Source organism: Cavia porcellus, unplaced genomic scaffold, assembly GCF_034190915.1.
Source record: "Cavia porcellus strain 051 isolate PalLab524CR breed Dunkin Hartley unplaced genomic scaffold, mCavPor4.1 scaffold_28, whole genome shotgun sequence".
Classification (NCBI taxonomy): domain Eukaryota; kingdom Metazoa; phylum Chordata; class Mammalia; order Rodentia; family Caviidae; genus Cavia; species Cavia porcellus.
The window spans coordinates 36,027,397-36,053,636 of record NW_026947511.1 but is presented as its reverse complement, the minus strand read 5'-3'; the positions used below and the strand labels follow the sequence as shown (position 1 = coordinate 36,053,636).

At 49.7% G+C, this 26,240-nt stretch overlaps 1 long non-coding RNA gene across 3 annotated transcripts; it reads right to left on the bottom strand.

Annotated features, from left to right (window-relative positions):
* Positions 1–242: 242 nt before the first annotated feature.
* Positions 243–9,740, bottom strand: LOC134473666 (uncharacterized). Of its 3 annotated transcripts, XR_010044032.1 has the most exons (5): positions 9,638–9,740; positions 9,129–9,272; positions 8,713–8,829; positions 8,532–8,598; positions 243–6,433 (listed from the first exon to the last, which is right to left on the bottom strand). It is a non-coding gene; the product is annotated as an uncharacterized LOC134473666 (long non-coding RNA). The 3 variants fall into 3 exon arrangements; XR_010044033.1 differs by lacking the exon at positions 8,713–8,829; XR_010044031.1 differs by lacking the exons at positions 8,532–8,598; positions 8,713–8,829.
* Between the last annotated feature and the right edge of the window lie 16,500 nt (positions 9,741–26,240).

The window sequence follows — 26,240 nt, the reverse complement described above, 5'->3', positions numbered from 1 at the left end:
TGAGGAGGAAGCCTGCAGCAGCCATGGACTGGTGACCACCATTCCCACCGTCCTAATCATGCTTGTGTGATATTAATAAAAATAATTTATGTCATGTGACTGCTTTTTAACTAGCTGCTTTCAAGACTTAAGACTGGGATTATAAAAGGCATGCATTTATAAATTATTAGCACAGAGCTCATAAGCACATATACTTTGGGGAACACTTTGGTAGCACTTTAAATTAATTTATTGTCATTCATTCCAGCTGTCTGTGATGTAAACCTTCAGCTATAAATTTGTACCATCATCTGACACACCATTAACTAAGGTGCTGCCCGAGCCAGAGAACATAATAAAACATTTGAATACAATTTCTGTAAGGATGAAGATCTCCCCTCTCCTCCCTCTTCTTTCCCTTCTTCCCTCTCCTTCTCCCCTCCCCTGTCCTCTCTTTATGGTGACAAGCAGAAAGGAGAGAAGGCAGGTGCTTGGGAGTTGGCCTTCCATAGAACTTAAGGGGCTCCATTCTGTTGCATAGATAGGTGTCAGAGGTCTAGAGAGGGCCTGGGTCTAAGACCACACAGCCAGCAGAGACCATGCTGCCCTCCTCAAACACTTTAGTAGCAGGCAGACTGAGTCTATGCTTCAGGAACTTTGGCCTGGGCATGGTAGGCCCCACAACTCAATGGGAAGCTTGGAGCAAGGAATGAGATTTGAAAGATGTTTCTGGAGATGCAGTCAGAACTGAATTCTGAGGAATGCTGGGCAAAGGGAAGAAAAGACCGTGGAGGGGCTCACTCCATGACCGATGCCTATAAATAACAGAAAGGGAAAGAGTGACTGGCGTGGAAGATTCATAGGGACAGAGCCATGCACTGGAAATCAATCCTGGGAGACAGTTTAGAGGCCCACATGGGTAGTTGTGGTAATGATGGAGTTGGCATAATTTAGAGTTAGCTTTGGGGGACATGGATGGTACACTGGTTTGCTGTAGACAAAGACCAATGACCACAAAAAATGGAATTTGAAAAAAAAGGTTTACTGCTGTCTTAGTTACTTTTCTCTCAATTTTGAGAAAAAATACTCGACACTCAAAGTTCAAGAAGGAAAGATTTATATAGCTCACAGTTTGTGGAGGTTTCAGTCCATAATCAATTGGCTCCAAGCCTCAGTGGTACATACCATAAGGACAATAGTTCATAGCAGTGGAAGAGAGTAAAAACAATGATAGAGAAGGAGGTAGCAAGCCTCTTTCTGTCCCTTATGTTCTATGCAGTCTACCCACCCTAGGGCAGCCTAGAGCAGGTGCAACCTTATACCCTTAACCCAAGCACCTTGAACTGTCAATGAATCATAAGCTCTAGATTCAGCTATCTCTGAAATAGCTCCTTCTAAAACTATGTGAGGCTTTAGGGAGACATCTAGACGCAAGGCATAACATTTCATCCCTGACTCCCCAAAGACTTACGTACATTTCTTTACCCAAAAAGCATTTAGTCCATTTCTAAGAGTTGCCACAGTCCTAACGGTTTCACATTGCTGAAAAGTTCAATCCTGAAATCTCTGGATTTAAGGCAAACTCTTAGTTATGAGCCCCTGTACAAATGAAAAGAAAGTTAAGCATCTCTAATTCAATGATACAATATAGACTTTTCCATTCCAAAAGTTACAAATAGAGAGATACAAAGGACTGGGACCAGAGCAAGTTCAAAATCCAGCAGGGTAAACATTAAGTCATTTAGTTCCACGTGCAGCATCTGAGGCAATCAGTGGCAAGATGTGAACTCCAGAGAGTTTGGATGGCTCCACCCCTATAGCATTTCCTGTGGTTGTAGCTCCCATGGCTTCTCTCTTGGTCCTGATCTGCACCCTCTTTACAGTTATTCTGACAATCCACACTCCTGGCTTCTTCTGGGGTCCCCACTGAACTTTTGGCTTCACACTCCAGTTTTGCACACTGCCTTTTTAAGGGCACACTGCCTCACTTCCAAAGCCTCCTTCTGAAATATGAGTGGAAGCCTGCCTGACCCCATAACTCTTTCATTCTGTGTACATTTAAAACCAGCTCTGCAAGCTGGGTGAGGCAGTGCATACTTGTAATCCCAGCACTTGGGAGGCTGAAGCAGGAGAATTGTTGTAAGTTTGAGACAACCTGGGCTACAAAGTCAGTTCCAGGCCAGCCTGAACTGCATAGCAAGACTGTGTCTCCAATATATAAAATAAAATAGAATAAAAAGAGCACCAGATGCCAGAATCTGCTGCCTGCAAGAGCAGTAGCCAGGCTTCCCTCTTCCTTGGTTGTTGGAACCAAGTGTCTGGATCACTGAGCACTCTGAATCCAATTCTGAGAAACAAATTCTCTATGCTGCTGCCATTGTGGAACATGGTGCTCTTGGGATCTCTTCTCAAAGCGAAGTCTTTCACTTTTGCAACTTTGATACTGCAAAGGGTGAAGTCCTGTTGCCTCTTGTGATGCCTTCAGGCCATCTTTTCTATTCTCCTGTTCCTTCTCAGCAATTAAATTATGTCCTTTATCTTTCTTGTCCACAGCTTTGTCTTCCTTTCTCACCAAACTCACACTGTTTTAAATCATTCTACTGTGCTCTTTCATCTTGATTCTCAATACAGATTTGGGTAAAAACTTCCAACAGTAGCCATGCTACTCCTTCAACATTCAATTGCCTTGAAATTTCTTCTATAGGAATAATTAGTTCACTGTCCTGCATCTCAGTCTCAGGCAAAGTGTCTGGACACAAGTAAAATGCAGACAAACTTTCTGCCAAGCCATACTATACATTATCTGGAGTCCTTCTTCGAAGCAGAAATCTCCAGAGCCTGGTCTTTACTGTCTTTCTGGTCTTCTGAGCTCTGGTCAGAGTCTCCCATACAGGAGAGCCTAAGGCATAATATCTCTACTTTTTCACCTGGGATCTCCAAATCATTCCAAACACTTCCCATAAACCATTCCCAAAGGCTCCTGAACCACATGGCCAAGTATAGTCACAGCAACAACACTACTTCTCTGGCACCAAATTTGTTGTAGTCAAGAGCTTTAAGGGAATAGATTTAATACAAGATACATAATTTATAGGATTATTTAATAATATTTACCCACAGAGTTAAATGCAGAGTGCCAGAGATCTGTCCATACACTAGAGACCCAAAAAATCTAGCTGAGGGCCTAGATCCCATAGTAATGTCCTGCAGGAGGCCAACTGAAGACCTAGAGCCCATGACAATGTCCTCCATGAGTTCAGCTAGAAGTCTAGAGCCCATGGCAATGTCCCATGCAAGTCTGTACCAATGATCTGTACTGGGAAGGCCCAGAAATCAGCAGTGGAAGCTAGAAAGTCTGTGTCAGCGTGGTGAAAGATCTGAGCTGGCAGGCTGAGGGATCTACAATACAGCTAGTAAGGAATGTTCAAAGTAAGAACCAGAGATCTCTTGAAAAGAACTGCAGCCATCCTCAGCGACAGCAAGGACAAGCTCCTCTGATGATGAGAACAACTGAATTCATATCAAGCATGATAAGCTTCTCCAGGAGAATCAAGAGCAAAGAATACAGCAGAATGATTTAAAATGCTGTGAGTTGCCCAGAAAGGAAGCTCTTAGTAAAGCTGTGGACTACAAAGATAAAGCAGAGGAGATCTCGATCAGAATTCCAAAGTGGGTCTCATGAGGTTAAAATCAAGGTGTTGTGCAGGCTGTTTTCTTTCTGAAACTCTAAGAGAAAATCTGGTTCTTTGCTTTTTCTAGTGTCTGGAGGCTGCTGCATTCCTCAACTGGATGTCCCTTTTATTTCTTCAAAGTCAGCATTGTTAGACTGAGTCCCTCCCATGCTGCCACCTCTTGTGTATCCTGGGATGATGTTGGGCCCTCATTATGGGACACTCTCTTCATGTCAAGGCCAGCTGGCCTTAGTTCCCCTTTTCCCATAACCTAATACTTCCTGGATCTCAAGGAGGGAAGGGTCCCTGTTTGGGGCCATTATTCTGTCTACTGCAAACAAAGAGTAGGGACACTGAGATCTTCCTCATAGAGAGATCTTGTTTAATCTGAAACCAGAGGACATTTTGATGCTGCTCTTAAGCAAGAGAATGTGCAAGGAAGAAGGAGGAACAGCAAAAAGAACAAAGACAAAATGAAGATGAAAAAGGACGGGGAAGAGCAGGAGGAGGAGACAGGTGCTGGGATAGGATGGAAGCGAGGAAAATGGGGCAGAAGTGGATGGAGCAGGAGGAGGAGGAGAGGTTGGAAATCTGAATTATGCTTTACATATGTTTGGTGGCTTTGGCCCCACTCTCCACAAGGTCCAGGTACACTTCAGAATGTGTGAGCCCAAATTCCAGCCTGCGTGGACCAGCTCTGCAACCAACATCATGTTAGCTCATTCTGGCCTCAGTTTCTCTACGGGTAAAATGAGGTCTGCTGCCTCTTTGACCCTGGATTTGCTATTTCACCATATATTGCCATTCCAGGGCAGTAGAACATGGGCTTAGCATGCTTGAGGTCTGGTGTTCTACCCCTGGCATTAAGAGAAATCCTAATGATCAGTCTAGAGTAGGCCCAGCTAAAGGAGGCTGCAGGGCATGCCATGCTTGGGCCATGCCAGGATGGTGAGAATGTTCTAGAAGTACTGCCTGGCAGATTGGGGCAGTACTGTTCCACGGAGACCAGCAGGCCATCGCTGCTTCATGGCTGTAGGAGGTGTGGCTATGTGACCTATCCCCTGGGATACGAGCCAGGGTCCCCCCATCTTCCACCTAACCTGCTTGCCCTGGGCCCTAGCCATCCTGGAGTTAGTCCTGGGGGTGCTATGGCAGCTTGAAAGGAGCCCTGGGAGGAGCTGTGTGTTCTCCACTGGCTTTTTCCTCTCCTACCCTAAAGGCCAGGACTGTGACTGTCTAAAGCTCCATCTGTCCCCTTTCCTGATTTCTCTGAGCTCTTACAGATGAGATGGTGACAGTACTTGTCCCGCAGGGCTGTTGACAGGTAGGGTGGCACTCGCTCTAACCGTACATCAGCACAGTGTCCTGACAACCAAAAATCTGCGGTGGGGAGCATTTCCTGTCACTGCTGTTCCTGGATGGTTCTGTCTGTCCATTCCCCCCAACCTCTCCTGCTGGCAGCAGCCAGCAGTCCTGGCCCCAAATAATGGCAGATCTGAGTGATGGCCTCCCCTCAGGGACTGGGCCTTTGAGATTCCATCTGTCTTGCTGGCCTGGAGGATGTCCTTAGAGGCCGCCAGGGCTGTGATGTCGCTGAGGCAGGCCCTGTATTTATCAGCCTCTGGGGCTCTAGGAGTCACCCCCCGCTGACTACCCAATAGGTGCTGAGCTGGGATGAGTGGGTGTGGGGAGGGGGGGGACACTAAGCTATTAATTTGTTTGTCTGTCCATGTCCTCTAGAGACTAATGGTGTTGCCTCTTCCTGGCACGTGTTGCTCTGGCAACAGGGGGAACCCTGGCATCAGAGGGAGAGCTGAGGGCTGGGATAGGGGTGCCTATGGCCTTTGGCCTCAGAGCTCAGCCCTGGAATCTGCAGTACCCCCTCTGGCTGGTACTTGCGTCTCCTCTTATCTGTAGCCAGACCTTGAAGAGCCAAGGACCAGTTCTATTAATCAATTATCTGCTGCTGTGCAGAGAGCAGGGCTGCCCAGCCAGATAAAGTCCGGGGGAGGGCAGGGATCCAGAGACGGGGTTGGAGAGGGGAACCTGACGCTCACCCAGAGTGGGTACCTGTGTCATGCTCACACACCAGTGTGCACATCTCTGGGCACATGCATCACTTCTTCCCTGCAGTCTCTTCTGTCCTTAGCGTTTCATGTTTCTGCATCGGGTAGCAGCCCAGGCCCTGCACACAGCTCCCTCATACCCACACAGTCATGCACCCCTCTAGCACCTGCCCACCTCCTTGTGAACACCTGGCCCACGCCCTGACAGTCACACTTCCCTCCATACGCTCTGCACAGTCTCACCAGCACCCACTGAGAGCTTCCTTCATGTCCCCAAGGCAGGCAGTACCTGTGTGGATGGCCAGATGAGGTTTCTGAGGACAGATGGACCATTGTCTGCAGGAGGTTGGTTCGGTTTGAATTTTTGGCATGCAACCAGGATGTCTGGGTTGCAGCCAGAGGTCTAAATTTCCTGGCCATATCGGACCCTGGATAAGTCCCTTTCCCGATTCAGGCCTCAGCTTCCTCATCCTCGAGATGGGAATAATGCCAAGCTGGGGTGATGCTCCCAGGATTCAATGCAGTGTTACCAGGGACACAGTGATGGTCATTTGTATTATTATTGCTCTGTTTGCTGTTGTCATTGTTGTTGTTGTTGATTGGCCAGGGTCCTCTGGAGTGTGGGAAGCTAGTGACCAAGCAGTTCTGGTGATGTTGAAGATTTGACATCCTTGTTTATACCCTCTGTCACTGGAACCAAGGCCACTCTGAGATAAGCTGGCGAGACAAAAAGCACCTTGTAAACCTCGGCTGGCTAGTATACCCTTTTCTTCACCCATACCAGGGCTCCTCCACTCAGAGTTTGGAGACCTGGGGTGCACATCAGGTCCAGGCCATCTGCTCCCCACAAGATGATCTACTGAGTAAAGGGATAAGCAGCATGTAGGTGACATTGCCACAGTGGGGGGCCAGGAGAACTCAGGATTTGGATCCACAAAGAGCATGGGGCACCATGGGGCCTGCAAAGAGCATGTGAGGCCGAAGTGCAGGCCAGAATGGGAGCCCATATGTAGTATACATGCATCAGTGACTCCCCCAGGAGGGTGATCATGGGGTGTCCTGGGAGTTATGGCAATGCTGGAGAGAATCAGTGTGTGTGTGTGGTGTGCATAGGGTACAAATAGGGGTAGCCATGTGGCTGTGTGCCCTCTGCATTTGTGCCCTCTGCGATTGTGAGGAGCATGTATGTACATGCCATTTGTTGTCTGAGAATGGCAGTGTAGTATGTGTGTGTGGGGTGAGTGTGGGGGCAGCTGGGTGAGCCTTTTCTGGTGCCTGGGAATGTGAGTGAGCTTCCAGGCCAGTGTGTGTCCATTGGTGTATGTTTGTATTGTATATATGTGTGTATTTGTACTGCATGAGCAGGTCTGCCTGTGTGTGTGGGGTGTTTGCATCATGTGGTGTGTGTGTGTGTGTGTGTGTGTGTGTGTGTGTGTGTGTGTGTGTATTACTTGCAGGGTCTGCTCCTGACAGCTGGGGTGCAGGCAGACCTCTCTATGGGGTGTGAGCATAAGGGCAACACGGGGTGTGCATGCGAGGGAGTGAGCAGTGTGGGGAGGGTGACGGGCAGCGGGTGCTTCCTCCTCTCCCTGTGCACAGTGCCTGAGCTGACAGCCAGGCAGGCGGAGAGGAAAAGTAGACGTCAGGGAGATCAGTCAGAGACAAATCGATTCCCTTTAGAGGTGAGAAAAAGCAGATGCTGCGGCTGCTGGTGGCCTGTTAGGCTCCCAGCCACATCCCTCCTGTCCTCCCCCTCCTCCGGCTGCCAGTGCCCCGCCTTTGTTAGGGGCCCTGCTGTGGCCTGCTGCTCCTGGCCTCCCTGCAGCAGAGCCTGCCTACGGGAGCGCCATGCTGAGTGTGTGGGCATGTGCACGCGTGCACAGGTCTGTGTGGCTGGGAAGGCACAGACCTTATCCTGGACCTCAGCGACTTCAGAAGCATCTGCTAACCGATTTGTTTGGGGGTGTTGAGGAAGCTAGACCGAGGATGCATGTAAGAGCTGCTGTCCTGGGGCAGTGATGACCCAGTAGTTTGGACCCTTCCTGAAGCCTGGGAAAGCATTGTCCCCAAGTCCAGCGCTACCAATTGAGGCCAGAGAAGCCTGGATGGAGTGGGAGCCAAGGGTCAGCTTATAGCCTTATCCTGGTGGGTGTCAGGGGCTTTCTGGCCTCTGCTGCCCACAGAACTATGACTACTGGGAGTCATAATCATATGTGTGGAGGGGTGGAGACCTGAGCTATCAGATTGCACCCACTCCAGTCCCTCCCCTTAGCACCCTGTTTTCCACTGGGGAAGCAGGAATCAGGGCTCAGTATGTGGCGCACAGGGACGGTGGTTGTCCTCTCTGTGCATTCTCAGGCTCTTGATGGAACCAGCATGTCACCTGCTTAGCAGTCACTGGGTCTAGTTTGGGGCCAGGCCCTGGATAGGCAGAGAGCCTCGCACCTGGCTAGAGAGACACTTAGTGACAGGAGGGATTGGAAGATGCAGGTGGGAACAGAATGTGGGAGGTGCCCCACATCAAACCCAGCCTCCTCGGATTCCTCACCATCTATCAGTGCCCCTTTCCTTCTACCTGCCCTTCCAGTTCCTCCCAGGAGCTGCCCCTGAGCACTGGGACTGCTACCACCTCTTCTCCGCCACCCTGCCTTCTGTAGGCCTGTGGCTCTACAAGACCAGGGGCTTCACCTTTCTTCCTCTTCATCAGTCCAGGGTTTTGCCTGGCATGGATGCCTATATTAGTTGCATTTCTCTCCTTACTGAGACAAAATACCCAGTGCCCAAAATTAAGGAAGGAAAGGTTTATTTAGCTCACTGTTTGTGGAGGTTTCAGTCCATAATCAGCTGGCTACAAGGCAGGATGGCATGGCACAGGGGCAACACTTCAAGGTGGCAGAAGACAGAAAAAGCAACAAGAGCATAAGTGGGGAACAAGTTTCTTTTCCTCCCTTATATGGTAGGCAGTCTGCCCACCCTCCGGTAGGTATAGCACTCACACCATCTTGATGCACTCCTCTTGTACAGGCTCAGGATGTTGATAAAGTGAAGACCCTGGGCCCCTGCTGAGTCACTTAAGCTTCTACAGTTCTCAAGTTGACACAATGAACAACATCCTAGAGGAGTATGGGCATGTCCTTATACTCTGGGATGCGGAACTACGGAGTTACTTAGTTAAGGTCTTAGACTTCTCAAGTTGATATAATTAATCAACCATAACAATGGCCCCCTCTCCCCAGGTGTGAAGGATCAGAGACCAGAGCTGCTCCGTGGGAATGGCCCTTCCACGGCTGGGTTTCTGTGACACCCTCAGCAACAGGGACTCCCCTCCTCTACCTTCCCTCTGCCCCCAAAGACCCTTGAGACCCTGCTGTCCACTCTCAGTCTCAGGCACTTTCGACACGTCTCCTCTTACCTGAGCCACTCACAGTGTGAATCTAGACCTCGTGCCGAGAGACTTGTCCACCAGCCCTGGCTGCGGGTCCTGAGGCAGGCGCTAAAGCTCTCCTGGTCTTGTTTCTTCTCCTGCTCAAGGGCTTAGGATCAGGCCTTGCCCAACCTAGAGGAACTCAGAGCAGACGGTGGGCATGGGAGCCAAGGGGCACAGCGGCTGTATTTGGTAATAGAGGCTGGCTCACAAAACCCTTTCCAACCCCCACCCCTAGCCTGATTTCCCAGGGTCCGGCCAGATGGGAGAGGCCAAGAATCAATCTATAAACATCGATTGAACCACTTTTGAGCCAAGCCCTGTTGTGGGCAGACAGCACTTGGCCTCACGCCTGGCCTGCGGGATTTGTTCACAGCAATGACTGCTGGGAGAAGGAAGGGATGGCTGTGTGTGTGGGTGTGGACATTGCTACACACACACACACACACACACACACACACACACATACACACACCACCAGGAGCTGCCAGTCTCACCAGGACCCTGCTGGGTGGGAGAGAAGAACAGGCTCTGACTCCAGCTCTGCCTCTGACCTGCTCCCAGCCTTCCTGTTTATCCCTCAATAAAACAGAGTGCTAGAGCTCTGTGACCTTGAAGACCATTTCCTGCTGTGATATTAATACCACCACTAAGAATAACGGTAGCAGTTGAGGAGGGCCAAGCATCCTAATATTAGCTGCACCTGTCGAGGGCTGGAACAGGCCAGGCCCTGCCCTGTGTGATGATATCAGGCCTCTGGGTGCCTCCCTGGTCTGGGCTGCATGACTGCAAGAGAACCATCTCTCAGCATTCTGTCCCAGGTCCCACAGCCAGGGCAGCAGGCAAGGCTGGCGGCTGGGCTCTGATGATGGCAAGGAACAAAGGGGTCAGCTGAACTCAGGGCTGGAGGGCAGAGGAGACGTCCACTGTGAGGCCCTGGGTCAGCCACACCAGTGGACTGCAGGGAGAGCGGAGTGTGGCCCGGGCATCAGCACAAAATCCCTGGAGATGCGGTTCTGCATCGAATGGGCCTTGGTCTCCCTGGCCCTGGTTCCGTATGAAGTCTAGCTTTCCTGTCTTCTTATGGCGTCTCTGGCTGGACCTCAGCCTCTGCTCCTTATAGATGCTTCTGTCCTGCCCCACTGGGGACCATGGTTTCCCTCCAGGTCTCCTTGCAAGGTCAGAGCTCAGCCCTTTGTCCAATCAGCTGCAAAGAGCTGGGCAGGTCTCCCAGTCAGCAGTTCCTAAGCCTCAGTATTTCCCTATTAAAAACCTACTGAGTAATAAGCGCCTGCCATGCAAGTGCGCAGTCATGAGTTCAATCCCAGGTACCAAAAAGACAAGAAATCAAAATGGAGAAATTGTACATTTACTATTAATTAAAAACTAACAAGGGCATGCCACCCCATATTAACACAGACAATGTAGCTGGTGTAAAAAACAACTTTTCTAAAATGAAGGTACTTAAGCAGGAGAGCAGCTTCAGTTTATGTTTGTGGAATCCCTGCAGCGAATCAGTTAGGAGGAGACTGCTCAATCCACCCCTTCATTCGTGCTGTCTTCATTACGGAGTCACTAGGGTGTCCTCAGGTGCACTTGCGTGAAGGAGCGCAAAACAAAGTTGATTTTCTGTAGTGACACTAAGCTGCCCATGTGTTAGTTAAAATAGTGTCCTTGTAGCTCCTGGAGGAAAACATCCTGGATAGGTGCACAGAGCTGACCTGTCTCTTCTTGGAGATGTGCTGTGTTAGTGTTTGGGGCTCCTACGAGCATGGGGTGGGGGATATTGTTGAGCAGATGGTGGGGATGGACAGGAGAAGCACTACCAGAACCCCAGAGGTGATCTGTGGTCACCTCTGAAGCCTGGCCTGGGATTGCCTCTCTCTGGCCCTGCCTGGACCCCCATCTGGGCCGAGGGTGTGGAGGATAGTCTTTATGATGGCCTGTCCTATCTGTCCATGTCCTTGCTGGTGTGGTCTTGGAGGGGAAAAGCAGTTCTCAGAAGGAACAATCCTCAGTCTAGAAGAGAGCTGGGAGGCTCAGCCTTGGCTAGGGTGGAGGTCTCAGCGCAGGATGTGCGATGGTCTGTGAAACCACTAGCTGCTGAATCCCTGAATCCAGCTCTTCAGCTCACTATGTGCCTCAGTTTCCTTGACTGTAAGGCACAGATGATGGATCCTGGTTTCTTGGTATGGTTGTGGTAAAGGCAAAATGATAAGAGGATGCGGCACCAGGGTTACCAACTACCTTGTTCTACAGGCAGGAAAATGTAGAACAGAGAAGAGAGGGCATATGTTTAAGGCCACACAGCAAATTAGTGCCTCAGCTGAATCCTGAGCCAAGGGACCACCATCCGTGGGACTGACCGTGAGGAAGACCCAATAGGTGTCTGGAGAGGGCCCCTCTGTGTGTGTGTGAGTGCATGAGTACACATGCATGTGTATGCGTGCCTATGTGTGTACACCTGGGAAACCAGGGGACTTTCTTCTTCCCAGGGTTTCTCCCTGCTGCAAGTCTGTAAGTCTTGAAGTAAATGAGAACTTGTCCTACTTAGTGAGAGTCCTGTGCCACCTGAATTCCCATAGGAAGGTGGTATCTCACCGATCGAATCTCTGCCTACAGTGAAGCTATTGTGGTTTTATAGAGACTTTTATGAGAGCCCGGGCTGCAGACGGACAGCAGATTGCAGAGGTAGCAGCAAGGATGATGACCAGGGCTGGGGAGGCATTTTTCTCCCCCCTCCTGATGACCTCTCCTCGGCCACGCAACCCCACCTTGGCTGTGGGCTTGTTTGGAAAGGACTCTTGGAAGCCAGCTGTTCTGCTTTCCTCCAAGAATGACTCAGATGCGGCTTGCAGAGTAGCAGCCACAACTGCAACCGGAAGCTGGTTAGAAATGCAGTCTTAGGGCCACCCTCCACCTGGCCCTGAGTCAAAATCTCTGCAGATGGGACCCAGCAGTCTGTTTTACAAGCCCTCTGCTACTGCTTATGTAAGTGTAAACATCACTGCTTCACACTGTTTCCCAACCAAAATATGGTATTCGGTAGGGCTGGAATTAAAAGGGATTGGGTGTTTCCTGATGGTAGTTGGAAACCTATTAAATCTTTACTTGTTCACCCATCCACCCATCCATCTGTTCACCCATCTACTCAACTGCCTGTCTATCCATCTGCTCATTCACCCATCTACATACCCATCCATCCACTCAGTCACTTATCCACTCATCCATTCATTCACCTATTCATGTGCATAGCCACTCATCCTTCCACATTATCCATTCATCCACCCACCCATCTGTCCATCCATCTATCCACCCACCCATCCATCCATCCATCCATCCATCCATCCATCCACCCATCCATATACCCATTCTTCCACCCACCTATTTACACACCCATTCACTCATCTACTCATCTATCCATCCATCCACTCACCCATTTACCCACACACCCATTTATTCTTCCACCCACTCACCCATCCATCATCCATCCATCCATCCATCCATCCATCCATCCATCCATCCATCCAGTTGTGCCTTGAAACTGACATGAGAAAGCTTGGCCTCTCTCGCTTGCCATGAGGTGCCACCAGGTGGCCGAGGAGATAACCTACCTGCTTGATTGCCAAAGTACCACTGGTTCTTCAGGCCCATCACTTGCGAGTGTCTGAGCATGTCACTGTTCACCAAGCCTAAAGACGCCACCCTAGTTCAGTGTGTCCAAGGGGGCGTAAGAGGAAACAGCACACTCCTGACATGGGTTGTGAGCCCAGTGTTTACATCCTCCCAACCTCCTTTGTACTGAGCATTATTATTTTACAGATGGGAAAACTGAGGCTCAAAGAAATCAAAACTGCAGAGCCTGCAAAGGGCAGAGGCAAGACTTGAAGCAAAGCCAGTTTCTTGCAAACCCAGAGGCTGCACATTTGCTTCTGTTCTATGCCGCTTTCTTCCTGGAGGACTGGGAATTGACAGCTAAGATGGAAGGACAGGCCTGTTTCAGAAAACTTTAGTGATTTGTGCTGATACAGATGAGCAGGCTGCCTATGAGAGGGTTATCTTCCTGTCACAGGAGCCATGCAAGCAGAGACTATGGTCTCGTGTGAGTGCAGGCAGGGAGGACTGGGACCAGGTGGCCTTGGAGGACTCCTGCCCTCAGAGCTGGGCCTGCTCAGGCCTGCTCCTGGATCTGCGCCCCGTGGAGGATAGAGGCCCTGCAGCCAGCTGCTCGTTATCTGTGGATTCTCTGAGGGGACCCTGCCAGCTCCCAAGCAGGAAATGTGTCCAGAAAGCTGTAATTAGAGCAGGGAGCACAGGCCTGAGAGATGCTTGCTGTAGCTTCAAGTGCAGACATGCCACACAGTGGAACTCGGAGAGAACCCAGTGAGTCAGGTTCTCAGATCCGCCTGTATGTGGCACCCTGCCCCACCCTCCCCGGTCTCCGGAAGGAAACTGAGAACCTGCTGGTACTTGGGCTTCACCAGCATTCTCTCCTCGCTTCCTCTCCAGAATGGAGCTCAAGGCTCCCAGGTGCTACACGGTCCACAGAGGTCCCCCTGCCAAGCAGAGACAGGACCTGAGGTGGCCTGTGGGAGCCCCTAGTCCCACTTTACCTCATCAGGGGAGGATGCCACAGTCACAGGTGGGCACAGAGCCAGGCATGCATGCAGCAGAAGTCTGGCTGAACTCTGGTGTGATTTTTATTGGCTTTCTCTAAATGTCCATAGAAGCATGGGTCCCTGCTAGGCACCCCTGCCAGTCAGCTGGGCAAACTTTGGCCGTAAATTCCTTGACGCTCTTCCCACGAGGAGGTTAGGTCTCAGTCCCCTCCCTTTGGATTGGAGCAGATCTGTGACTTCTTCATCCTATAGAGTGTTGCCGAAGAGACCTGAAGCCACTAAAGATTTCTGCATCACCTACTGGAACACTGAGGGTTGCGTGAGCTGGAAAGCCTGCTTTCTCACGGTCACCAAGCTGGTAAGATGCCAGCGCACAGAGACCATGGCAGCTCCTGGGGCCCTTGGTCCCAGTGGTCACCTAGTCTCCTTAGCTGCTCAAGTTTCTCTAGCTGAGACTCTAGAAGCCACAAAGCCACAGTGCCCTTGCCATGCTGTCCCCATAATGACCTGTAGAATCTGGACGCACCATAAGACTTTTTGGTGCTGATGAATAAGTGATTTATGATATAGCAAGGGGTGACCAGGACTGGGGTCGAATTGTGGATTGCAGTGTCACAAGGTCAAAGTTCATTAAGAGCAGCTGGAAACATGGATCTCAGGGTCCCTCAGATCTCATGGACTCCTTTTCACCATCTTTTTCCCTTCTCTGGAAAGCTGACTGGGCTTACCCTCCCAATGCAAACCGTTGCTTCAAGGACAGGCAGTGAGATGAATTTTTGATAAATAGCAAGAATGCTTTATGTTTAAAACAACCAGCCTCATCTGCCCATGCCTTAAGCTAGGAGAAAAGGACACCTTCCTTAGCATGTTAGCTACTTCTGCTGAACTGTGTCATATCATTCCCGTAGAACATCGCCATGACACTTGTCACAGTGTCTATTCTGAGACCAACAGCCAAGCCTGTTATGATTTTTGTAGGCACTGGGCTTTCTATTTTTATTTATGTCACAGACATTGTATAACAGACCAGGTTTCCCCTGTGCACTTGCCACCAGGAAGCTCAGCTCTAAAAGTTTAACTCTTTGAAATCACATTTAAGATTTTATAATCTTCATTTTTTTAACTCACCAGATTTCTAGTGAGTCCCTTAAATATATCCTTTCCTCCATTTTACTTCTTATTTTTCTGTCTAATTCTAAGCTACATTTTATTGTGATACTTTATGTATCTTCATACACCCCTATGGATTCACACATGCTCTAAGCATGTTCTTTTCTCAGATCAAACGATACACGTTAAGTGCGTGCACAAAGTGCTTCAGACAGCGCTGTCTCCCTGGGCTGGCTGCAGAGTATGGGGCTGGGCCTGCTGTTGGTCACAGTGTCCCACTTGGGCTTGGGGAGCACGGTCCTCTAGGGCTTGGTCTCTGTCCTGTAGGTGGTGGCCTCCAGGCTTGGCAATAGCTGGCTCTGCCCAACAAGGGTCTGGTTCCTGCCTCATCCTTGGCTGCTGGCTTTACCCCTTGCTGGTGGGGTCCCCACAGGCCTGATCGCCTGACCCCAGCCTTGGTTCCCCCTCTTTGATGCTCACTGCCGCTCCCAAGACATTGCTCAGCTGCCTTCTCATCTGAGACTTGACCTTGTCTTCCAGGTGCCATCTGATTCTAGTTGCCACAGGCAACCACGCTTGGTCATGCATGTGGGCTGGCTCTCAGGGTTTTCTCCAGCCAGGCATGGACTGCAGATCTGCAGACTCAAGAACTGACCCTGGGCACTGAGTCCTCAGGAGTGGTGCCAGGGGCTGGTTACAGAGAGGGGTGCCAGGCACAGCCAAGGCATAGTGATAATAAAGCCTATGCAATGTGCAGCATCGTGGTTTGATCTCTGGAGATGAGCGCTTACCCCAGGTGGGCAGGCAGTGTGCGCCTCTTTCACAAATGAAGACACAGAGGCTCAAAGATCTGTGGAAGGCCCAAGGTCAAAGCCTAAGAGGGCTCTTGCTTGCAGGCTGGTGCTAGGATGCCTCTGCCATACTTGAAATCTGTGCCAGCTCATGCCTCCAACCATACCACCCAAGAGCATGGGTGGGAGACTTTCCAGATACTTCCTAGTCAGGAGGAGCACCTGAGAGCTGCATTCCTCAGGGAACTCCATGCCTGCGCAATGTCACCCCCTGGGTGTCACCAAGAAGACGCATGGGCTACCAAGCCCCTCTTTTCTAGTGCAAAGCATGGTTTGTGGAGTCTATTCAGTGCATAAGGTCTGATACCAGCCAGCTGCATACAGAAGTGGGAATGGATGCTGGGGGGAGGCAGTGAAGGCTCTGGAGGCTTCATTTTGGTCTCTACAGGGCTTGGTGCTCAGAACCGGTCTCTTTGGCGGGGGTTGGTAGCAGGGGACTTGCAACAACCTCCAAATTCATCATGGGCACTGAGACAGCTGATGTCAGTTCCTCCCTCTCTAAGTGACCCCATGCCTGTCCTGGACTCTGGGAATCTGAATGTTGTCACCTGTTAAATGGGACCCTAAGTCCTTGGCCCACTACCTCTCAGAGTTTTTGTGCTGGCCAGGATGTTTTTGTTCTAGAATGTTCATTCGCCCCTCATCTGAGATGCAGTGCAGAAACATTCCCCAGGGAGCTCTACCTTGTCTGCTACATCTCCCCACTGAAAATACCAGAACCCTTCCCAAACCAAAAGGACCAGCGCATCAGACTTCCCCAAGCAGATGGGGCTATGAGAACCCAAAATCATGGCATTGGCTTGTTTCTATCCAGTATCATAGCTTTGTGCATGCCATGAGAATCCATGAAGGTTGTGTGCAGTTCCTCCAATGTGTAAGAAGTGCTGAGCCTCACCCCCTTCTACTCTCAGGGCTCAAGTAAGTGTTGGAAATGTGAAAAGCTATTAGATAGGAGGGCTCTGACCTCTGAGCCACCAGACCTGGCTCTGAGACCCCGCTCTGCTCCTCACCACCTGGGCAACCTTGGATGAGTCACCTTCTTCTCTTTGCTTCAGTGGTCCTGTGCGTGGTGTGATGAGAAAATGCAAAGATTTTGATTAGCAGTGACTGAAATATGAAATGTGGGAATTGTCTTATTAGGGACAGTGAGAAGACACAAGCCCTCTCCTGTGGCAGTGACAGTTCTGTAAGTGATTAGTTACGATCCTGGGAGCTGGGTGGGAGGCAGGATACAAAAAGTGCTGTGGACATGCAGTGGTGGAAAGCTCCTTGAAGCTGCTCATGACCTCCTAGCACAGGACTGCTGGACAGAACAGGTTTTCAGATTTTTCCAGGTTCTCCTGAATCCTGAAACTTTTGCCCTGTATGTTCCCTTTGAGGTAGGTACTGTGGTTAAGCTTGATGGTGTTAACATGAGTGGTTTGGGCAATGTTACCATCTGGGTTTGGGAGCTGCCTAGGGAATGCTGGAACATTCTTCTGAGTGTTGGAGGGTTGGTGGGTTGTGGAGGTGTGGCTGTTTTGCTGCTCTGTTTCATGTCCACCATGAACTAAGCAGCTCTGTTCCATTACATCTTTCCACTGTGATGTTCCTGCCTTGGAGCCAGCTGACCATCGACTGAACTCCCTTAAACCATGAGCCAAATTAATCGTCTCCTTTGACTTGCGGGTGTCAGGTATTGTGTCCAGTGATAGGAAAGTTATTTAAGATTTTTTTCCCCTGTCACTCTTATGCATTCTCTACTTTATGTACCCTGCAGACTGCTTGGGACATGTGGTCTCCATAGACTGAAGTCAATGATTCATGAGTCCATAGTCTTCCAGATGAATTCAGCCAGTGTAGTATGTTGTGGTTCCTGTCTCTGTATTACCCACTGCACTGTAGCCCATAGCAACCACCCAAATGTGGCCTAAAATGGCCACTATTTGACCATGCTATGATGCTACAGGTCATGAATTTGCAGGCAGGGCTTGCCTCTGCTCCACAGCTTCTGGGACCACAGACAGTGGTAAGTCATCTGAAGGTCCTCACTCTTACAGGTGCCAGGTAACACTGACTTTGGGCTGGGGTTCAATCTGGGTAGCACTAAACTCTGAACTCTGTGTGTGGCCTCTGCACCTGGATGTTTAGGCATGATGGTTGCCTTCCAAGAATGAACATTCTAGTGTGACCAGTGGAAATTGCATCACTTTTCTGAGCAACCTCCGAAGTCACGAAGTATGGCTGTGATCACTATTGTGCCTAGACTGAAGGCATATTGAAGTCTCCTTGGAAGAAGATAGAATAGACTGGGAGAAGATATTAAAGCAACCATTTACTATCTGGGCTCTGCCTCAGGATGGAGAGACTAGGTCTTTGCTGACTCACTCTCCGACTTAGTCAGCAAATCCATGGTTAACAGTTGTTCCTTCTGGTGGCTGTCATCTCTGTCCTGGCAACTCTGACTCCATAGGGGTTTCAGGAGCCATTCTATCCCCTTCAGTGTTTAACCCTCAGGGTGCCAGCAGCTCCTACTGTTCTAAATCTTAAGGTGCCCCACTAGGTCTTTCTGGTGTCTTTTAGTCCTGTGCACTGTCAAATCATCCTTCCATTTGATTCTCTTCTTTCACTCTTCTGAGAAATGATTTCCTCCCAGGACTGTCTTGATATACCGTGACACAAAGGAACTAAAGCACTCAAGAGTGCCTAGATCCAACAGTGAATGCCTGGTGGATGCAGGATTTGAACATAGTTCACCTGGCCCCGTGTTCTGTGCCTTTTCCAAGGAACCATCACGACATAGAGTCAGGAGTAAGTCATCAGGCCTCAGGTTCCCAGCATTTGAGCAAACTCCCTGCTTACTGGGCTCAGTTGCTGGCCAGGTGTGACCTTATGTGTGGCATTCTCCATCCTCAGGCTGGGGACCTCCCTGACTCCACAAGCTCAGCAGTGGACCAAGTGAGTGACATGCCCTTCTACATTTTCACATGTACTTGGGTCATCAAGTATAAGAATGCAGGGCACTGCTGGCTACTTAGGACTGAGAAATAAAAGAACTCACAGCCACATAGCACTAGAATTCCCAACTTAACATCCACTCTGCACACCACCCATGTCATCTATTAAATGGCCTTCACTTCTCTCTTGGTACAGAGTAATAGCATTGATGATGATGGTGTTGATGGTACTAGTCATGGTGGTGGTGGTGGTGATTATGGTGATGGATATGTTGATGGTGATGGTCATGGTGATGGTGGTGATAGTGATAGCAATGGTGATTATTGTGGTACTGGTGATGATTCTAATGATGGTGATGGTAATAATGATGATGGTGATTATGTGATGATGGTGGTGGTGATGGTGATAACATTGGTGATTCTTGTGGTAGTAATGATGATAGTAATGATGATTTGATGGTGATGGTGGTGGTGGTGATAATGGTGATAGTTGTATTGGTGGTGTTGATGTTATGATGATGATGGTGATGGTTGTGTTGGTGGTGGTGGTGGTGATAACAGTGATGGTTGTATTGGTGGTGATGGTGGTGATAATGGAAGTAGTGACAATTATGGTGATGGCAATGGTGATGATGGTTAGAGAGGTGTGGAGGCTGATGACAGCAACTGTTTCCCGAGCATTCCTCATATGCCAACCACTTAACACATCCTATCTCATTTTATCCTTTCTTCTGACAAGTGCACAATACTTTATGAGAGCCTCTCTCACAGTTATGCATGTGCAGGGTGTCCCAGGACCGAGCACCTCTTTTATGCATATATCAGGGGCCTCACTTGCTTACTCACAATTATCAGCATCCCTATGATGCAGATCACTTCCTTGATAATGACCCCAAGTTTCAGAGATGAAGTGAGTTGCTCCTGGCCACATGAGTGGAGACTGAGCTGAGACTTGAACCTGGCTCTGCATGACCTTTCAGTTCCCGCACTTATTATGTCCTTCCCACCCACTGACAGAAGAGACACCAACAGATCCGGAGACTTGCCTTGCACAGGGATGCAGGGACAGCTTAGGGGACAGTGATTTGGGAAGTCTTGTTCAAGTCAATGAGAGAGGGACTCCTGAGGACAGGAAGTGAACCAGTAAGGAAGCCAGTTATAGGAAGTCGCAGATGAGCGGAGCTTTTCACCTGGATGCTTCCTGTTTATTTATTCTAAGGTGGAAAAAACAAACAGAACATCTGACAGCAAAGTGAGGCTGTGTGATAATTCTATTCCCCGATCAAATCTCAGCACCGGGAATGCGTTATCATCAGTGTGATTACCTTGGGGGCAGAGACAGGGAGTTTTATTAAATGAGACAATCTTGCTAAAAGGAAGCCTTACATTAGACTTTGGGCCTTAAATAATATTAGTGTCAAGAGCTGACAAACATTCAGCACACAGCATCTGAGAGCACACCGCCTTGCAGCGAGCGGCCTTTATGGAGGCCATGGGAGCTGGGGCATCTGAGGCTGTGACAGGCAAAGCAGCCCCTGATACCTTGACCCCTCATATCTGGCCTGTGGCTCAATGGCTACCAAACAAAGACATTCAGACTCTGCTGTTCTCCTGGTAACACTGAGACCAGGGACCTCTGCATCCCCACTAGGAGAGGGATCTGCAATTTTTGCTCTGGGTACAATGATCTGGAAACATCATGGGTCCCCAGTGGAGGCAAATGATTGGTTTCCCAACAAGGAACCCATTTCCACCCTGAGTGTGACCTGGAGACTGCAGGAGTTCAGAGCCAGCAGCCCTCTGGGGCCATGTGTGGTCTTCAGGGACTTGGAGGTCTGGAGAGTTTGGGTTCAGGTCCTGATGCACCAATCGATGACCAAAGACATGTTAGCTCACTTCTTTGCATGTTGGTTTCCTTATCAGTCTAACTGGTACCCACCTCATGGGCAAGTTCTTTACGTAAAGCCCCCAGAACCATGCCTGATACACAGGAAGAGTCCAAGTCATGTTCTCTTTGCTCTATCTTGACTCCCATCTTTGCCCTGTTCCAGGGAATCTTGAATGTCCCAAGTCCACATGTTAAAGATTTGGTTGGGAGGTAGAAGGAATTTAGGTCACTGAGAGTTTGTCCTCGAAGGGAATATTGGGAGCCCAGAGTCCACTCTTTCTCTTTGCTTCCTGGCTGCCATAAGGTGAGCAGCTTGCTTCACCATAGACTTTCTGCCATGATGTGTTGCCTTGCCCAAAGTGACATGCCAGCTGATCATGCCTGGAGCCTCTGAAACCGTGAGCCAAGTAACCTCTCCTCCTTATAAGTTGATCATCTTGGGTATTTGTGACAATGATGGAAAACTAACTGTTGTATTAAGTGGTTATGAGGAGAACAATTACATATGGGACACATAATTTATAGTTCTATAGTATAATGGTCACCCAGGAGTCAAATAAAAAGAAAGTGCAGGAAATCTTTCCACAACACTAAAGACCTAGAAAGTCCAGCTAAAGGCCTGGATCCCATGGTAATAACCTGCATGAGTTCAGTGGAAAACCTAAAGCCCATGACAATGACTCATGCAAGGCTGTTTCATGGATCTGGGAAGGCTCAAAGATCAGTGGTGGAAGCAAGAAAGTCTATATCAGCAGGATCTGTGTCAGCAGGTTGAGGGTTCTGCAGTGGATCCAAGAAGAGACACTCAAAATAAGGACCAAGGTTTCCCTGAAAAGTACTACAGCCATCCTCAGTGATGACAAGGTCCCAAGCTCTTCCCACAGTGAGAACAGCTGAGTTCATATCAGTAAATCAGTGTGACAAACTTCTCCTGGAAATTGAAGAGCACACAGTCTTCCCCTCCAGAGCCAAGAAGCAATGCTTGAGGTAAGGACCAGAGCTCCGCCAAAGGAGCCATTCTCAGCAACAGGGCTCCTCTGATGATAACAGCTGACTTCTTATCAGGGAAGCCAGCATGACAAGCTCCTGCAGGAGAACCAAAGGCTCCAAATGACAACACTTAGGAGAAGCCACAATGCTACTCATGCTCTTCTGGTCTCCTTTTATGCTGGCAATAGATCTCAGGTGGCCCGTCCATGCTCCGCACCATGCTGATTCAGTTCAGCTGCTGTTTAAGGTGACCATCAGTTACCAGTCCACTACACTGACCAACACCATTACCCACAGACTTACCTCTGAGACAAGGGGTAAGAGCTGCAGGAGGGAAGATTTCTCCAGACCTCTGAGGGGAAAAGCATCCTATGGAGACCTTCAGATTTCCAATATGGGAAATAGGTGACTGATACCTTGACCCTTGTGGTCACCCACGCATGTGTCCTCCTTCCCTATTATATGTAGGAAAACTGAGCTTCAAAAAGGGCTGAGATCACCCTGAGTTTAATCTCTACCTCTCCTTTCTCCATCAACACTGGCTAACTTATAGAGTGAAAGAAATCATACAGTGGTTTTTGATTTACAAAGACTTAATGTACTGGACCCAGTGCTAAATCTGATATGGTAGGCAATTACATGTAAACAGTGAGATGGTTTCCAGTCACGGAAGAGTAAACTGTGGCTCCAGGAGGTTACTTGGTTGCAATTGCATGCTTTTTAAGAGGTAGAGCCCTGTCTTAGTCACTTTCTTCATTGCTGAGACACAATACCCAGCACCCACAACTTAAAGGGGTTTGTTTTGGATCACGGTTTTTAGAAGATTCAGTCTATAGTATGTTGGTTCCAAGGTAGGAAGGGGATGGTGGAAGGCTCTGTTGGTAGAAAGCTGTTCCTGTCATGGTAGCCAGGAACAGAGAGTAAAGGAAGGAGCCAGGGACAGAGATCTGTCCTTCCATGTCCTACCCTTGGGGATCTGCTTCTTCTGGGAGGTCCCATCTCCTAACAGCGCATTCAGCTATGGATGCACCCATGGATTCATCCACTCATGAATGTAACAGCCCCCAAGCCAATCACCTTCTGAAAGCTGTTCTGACCATGTGATAGTTTGAGGGAACATCCTAGATCTGTTGCATTGGGAACCATTGCAAGCCAATTCTTGAAAGTCCAGGGCTGCCTGTGCAAGCAGCAACCCCTGAAACCCCAGAGCAGAGGACTCTGATCCTAAGGACAATGACAGGATTGCGGTCTTGGACTCCGTTTATCTTCTGTAGACCTTGAAGTTGATGGATCTTTCTGAGTGTTGGTTACCTTTCTCATAAAGCAGACGTTGTAATTCTCAGGATAGTTTCTACATTGGTCGCTGTGAAAGCGGAGGAGGTCATTCCATCCAGCCCCTTCTCTGTGCTCAGGTGACAGAGCCAGGAGCTGGAGCAGGGATTTGTTCTGGAGAGCAGGTGTCACTGTGCCATCCCCGGACTCTTAGTTCTCATCTTAGAGTCCTGGTATTGGCAAGGTGGCTGCCTTTTTCAGGAGCCCTCCCTTCCTTCTGCTTCTCAGAAGGGAGGGCCAGGGGAGGAGACTATGGTTGTACCTGTTAGAAGTTGCATCAGTTTGTCTTTCCAAACTGTATTCCATGCCTGTCTCCAGTTCAGCAGATGTTTCTAGCGCTACATGAAAATCACCAAAGAAGTTTTGGGAAATGCTGGGTTAAACAGTGCTTAGAGTTTTCTTCTCCTAATTCATCATTACCAGACTAACTAACATGCAAAGGAAAGCAAGAGTAGTATATGACAAATGTGAATTGTCACACCCCTCCATTGTTCTCATCTCACTGAGCAGCCCTTGCACATTGCCCTCCATGGCACACACACATGCATGCACGCACAGACAGGCCTTTAAGAAACCTGACCTGTTTTCTCTTGAACACTTTGTGTATTAGTCACTTTCCTGTTGCTGGGACAAAATACCTGGCACTCGCAACTCAAGGAGAGGTTTGTATTGGCTCACTGTCTCAGTGACGGGCTGGCTCCAAGCCAGAAGCAACATGGTGGGAGGCCTGGGCAGAGAAAAGATGCTCAGCCCGTGACAAGCAGGAAACGGAGAGGGCGTGGAAGAGACAGGGAAAGAGACACAGCTTCCAAAGCTGCCCCTGTTTGCCCACCTCTGGCAGCCAGGTCCTTCCCTCTAACAGTCCTTCCGGTAGGAACTTGCAAGTGGATAAATCCACCAATGAGCCCAGCATCCTCATAAGCCTATTGAAAGCTCTACCTCTGAACATGCAGCACTTCTAAACTGTGACACTTTCTCTGAGCTTTTGACATCTGTGTGGTCTTAATCTCCGAGCCCAGCCTTTCCACATAGCTCTCCCAGACACTGATCTTGTTCATTCTTTCTGAGTGTCTTGTAGAAGCTTCTGGGCAGGGGTTTACAGGATAGCCTCAAATTCAGGTCTTGGGGCTTTCTGGGCCAGTAGGGGTAGCTGTCCACAGCCGTCCCAGTAGCCAGCTGGGCTACTCAGAATAGACAGCCTTGTGAGAATGTGGCTCATGGGCTGAATGGGCTACTACCCTGGGGGTCAGCTCAGTTGAGGATGCACTGGGCAGGTGAATACCACCATGAGGGGCCAGGGTGTGGTAAGATAGCCTGGCCTTCCCTGCCTCCCCAGCAGGGCCATAGGAGACTGTGGCCTGCAGAGATCCAGCAGAATGGACCAGAGAGGAGAGTGTATGTTAGCATGTAGGTCCAAGGAGGCTTCAGACTTCTGGGCCCCCCGAATCTCTCCTGACCCTGTTCCTTTCTCATGTTAGGTTGGATGACAACTAGACACAGATGCTCTGCTCAGAACTCTCCCAGGTCACTATGGAGTTCTGCTGCACTTGTCACCTTCACACTGAAGCCTAGGGAGCCAGAGACACTCCTGGGAGATGTGGTGGAGCCAGCTCACACTGTAGGACCCCAGCCTCCTACAAGTGACTTCAGGTGGGCCACCACACTTCCTGGGAGCCAGACCTCAGTGCTGGAGGACCTTGAGCGTTTCGAACTTTGCTACCCCAGATATAGTCAGAACCCAAGAATGCACCAACCTTCCTGTCCATGTCTGTCTTCCAAGTTAGTTGGCACAGGTCCTTGGTCTTGTCTGAGTCACAAGTCCCTTTTACAAGGAACCTCATCCTGGTCCTCAGAGCTATGTACAAATGTCCATGGGACAATATTTTGTGGAGATGGTGGGGGTCTTCTTGCAGCCATGACACTCAAGTGTTGTAGTTCCTTTTTGAGGGTCTCTGAGGTGCATAATCTGACCCTCAGCATGGGAGGGGTCATGGAGGAGAGGAGACAGGCTGATGAGTGCCCTCTGGGGCAGCAGCATGCATGCAGAGACATCCTCTCATCTGGATGACCATCCAAGCAGTTGAGAGTCCTGATGGACAAACAGGGACAGAGCTGTGTGCCCAGAGAGGGCTGGCAGGGCTCCCTGGAGGGACAGGGAGGCTGGAGAACAAGCAGAGGTGCTGGGGAGTGCCATAGGGCATGCATACACAAGTGGTGGCTTGGAGCCCTTGGCAAGGGCCTGCAGGTTGACCTTTGCCAGTTCCATGACACAGTTCTGACTGATGCAAGAGCCCTGTGGTGGCAGCCACCACTTCTACTCTAGAGAGGGGTGGGTCATGAGACTCAGCTTCAGGACGGAGTCAGCATCACAGACCCCCAGCTTCATTGTCTGGGGTAATGATTTAGACAGTGAGATTCTAGGTGACTGAAGAATAGTAGCAAAAGCTCCCCAGGGGAAAACAGGACCTTCAGGAGTGAGGCCCATGGCTTCCACCTGGACAGGGACAGCCTGCACATTGCCCAGGTGGTGTGGCTGAGCCCCGTGACCCCTGCCCCAGGCCAGACATGCTGGGACCTTTCAGAGTCAGGGATCTGAGAGTCTTACATCTATTCTCAGCCTTAGCCCACCTGTCAGGGCCAGAAGCCCCTCACCCACTCATTCCTCCTCAAGCCTTGTTTCCCATGAGGGCACCCACACCTGCTCGTACCCTGTCTGTCCATTGGTCCTTCACCTTAGTGTCTCCCTCAGTCTCCCAGGGATAAAAGACCTTTGTGAGTCAGCTTCTGTCCCTGCCCAGGCTGGAGATGTGGGGTACACTCTGGACCTCCCAGGACCCTGAGCCCTGAGGACTTTGGGCATACAAGACCTTCCTCAGTGTGGGCTGTGGGCAGCTTTTCTTCTAGACAGCAGAGGCTCCCTGGAGCCGTACTATATGGTGTATGTGGTCCAGGCAGCCTTCTCTCTATGCCTTTGAAATCAGGCCTCAGAAGCAAGCTGCCTGGGCTCAACCCCCACCTCTGCTGCTTAGAAGTCTGGCCCCTGTGGCAGATGATATGGCTTCTCTGTGCCTCACATGGATTTGGACACAAGCCGGTTGCTTATGTTTAAGTCCTGGGAATATTTGCAGCTACTCCCTAGGTTACTACTCTGGTTAAATGAGCCAATGCATCTAAGTTAGGTAGCAAAGTGCCCCGGATGTAGCAAGCTCTCAAATATAAGATTGTCACTTCCATTTGACAGATGGGGAAACAGAGTCTTGTAGAGGGGAAGTGACTTTCAGATGACCTCATTTAAATTCAGCCCCATCTGCATCCAAAACTACGGCTTGTCCTCTCTGGTTCCCCACTCACCACCCAGGACAAAGGTCAGGTTC